The sequence below is a fragment of the Cryptomeria japonica genome, chromosome 11 (assembly GCF_030272615.1).
Source record: "Cryptomeria japonica chromosome 11, Sugi_1.0, whole genome shotgun sequence".
NCBI lineage: Eukaryota > Viridiplantae > Streptophyta > Pinopsida > Cupressales > Cupressaceae > Cryptomeria > Cryptomeria japonica.
In genome coordinates, this window is record NC_081415.1 from 505315665 (window position 1) to 505317389 (window position 1725).

Consider the following 1725-nt stretch of genomic DNA (forward strand, 5'->3'; position numbering starts at 1 on the left):
TAAGTTGGGTTGAATTTTGCGGAGGTTTTAAGTGACAATTGAGTCTTTATCTCTGAAATGTTAAGGAACATTTATTCAAGGTAGTGCTAGATGTTGTGACGTATTCAAACATCGCCCCATTGCAAATGGGGATCCCTTTTTTTTTGCTTTATGGGGTTTCTTTCTAGGTCTTTTAGGGTTTTGTCTATTAGCCTTTGCATGTTGAGTGTTCCCAGAGGGATCACTAAGATAGCAAGCTCTGTTTTAGCTAAAGGTGAGTCAGTAGATGCTCCGGGTTAAGGTCATCTTCGAAAGTCTTCCTTAGGCCTAGTTTTGCTCTTGTTGCTAATAGTGTCTTGTTTGAGTTTTAGGAGGTCAATGAAGCTTGGTGAGTGAATATCCTCTTTGAAGGTCTGAGTTAGATCAAATTGATGAGTGATGAAGTCTGGAATGTCATCCTAATCTTCAAATGTTCTGAAATTTGGCTGTCTGGAATGTCATTCTGATCCTGAAATTTGACTAAGTCTGGAAAATTGAAGAATCCTCCAAAAAATGGATTTTGCATTATAACTCCTGGAGGTCTGAAACCACTCTCAAACATCCTGACAATATATATGGAATATAACTTAAAGTATAAGAAACTTATACTTAAATGTTATATTCCATATATGAATCCTGATGGAGAGACCAAAATGTAAATTTCACTCTTGACCCTTCCAAAGGGTCCAAAGCGAATTTCAATTTCGCTCCTGACCCTTCCAAAGGGTCTAGAGCAAAATTCTCCATAAGACATTCTATTTTGACCCAAATTTAGAACTAACTCGTTCCCAGGCATTATTGAGGGCAAAACACTTGTTTGGATGAAGAAATGTGGGAAATGAAGTCAAGACTTGAGCCTAAACAAGAATTTTGCTCCTGACCCTTCCAGAGGGTCCAAAGCGAAATCCTTAAAGACTCCATCTTGCTCCAATTTTACCTCAAACTTGGTATTGGTTGAGATTAAAGGGATCCTTAAGCATGCATCTAAGCAAGCATGGTCACAAAGTGAGAAGAATTTAGGCCAGGAATGCAAATTTCGCTCCTGACCCTTCCAAAGGGTCCAGAGCGAAATTCTTATAGGGTCTGTCCCTGGGGAGAATCTTGAGCAAACTTCATTTTAATGTCTTCTTGTTGATGATTTAAGGTAGGAAATGCTATGTTAGAATGAATTCATTATGTGTCCTTAACCACCTTTTGGTTGGTTTTGCAAATGGAAGAAGACCAGGCCAAGGCAAGGACGACCTCTTCAAGTCCATCATCATCAAGCACGTTGCACATGCAAAAAGGGAGTACTCAAGGTGCTTTGAAGCATTGGAAGACTAAGGGTGTTCAAGGAGTTCAAGTTAGCCTCAAGACCTCATTCTACCACAAGATGACAAAGAAAGGCTTTGCCAGCACTTCAGGGCGAGATATGCTACTGGAGAAGGAAGATTTGACAATAAGGAAGCCTGGTCAAGCAAAGGAAGTACATCATTCATCATATCAAAGACAGAGGAGGATCAACCAAGCCACAAGCATTAGGCAAGGTGGCATCCCAATCATCATTCCTCCGGTCGGATTGGTCCACCTCAGTATATCCAGATTCAATGTACCTGACTCATTCGAGGCGGCACAAACTTCAGTGTACCTACCCTTGCTTTCTATTGGTCCTCGCTCCGGGAATGTAATTTTCTAATTGGCTAAGGAAGTTTGTTGTAACAAACCCTA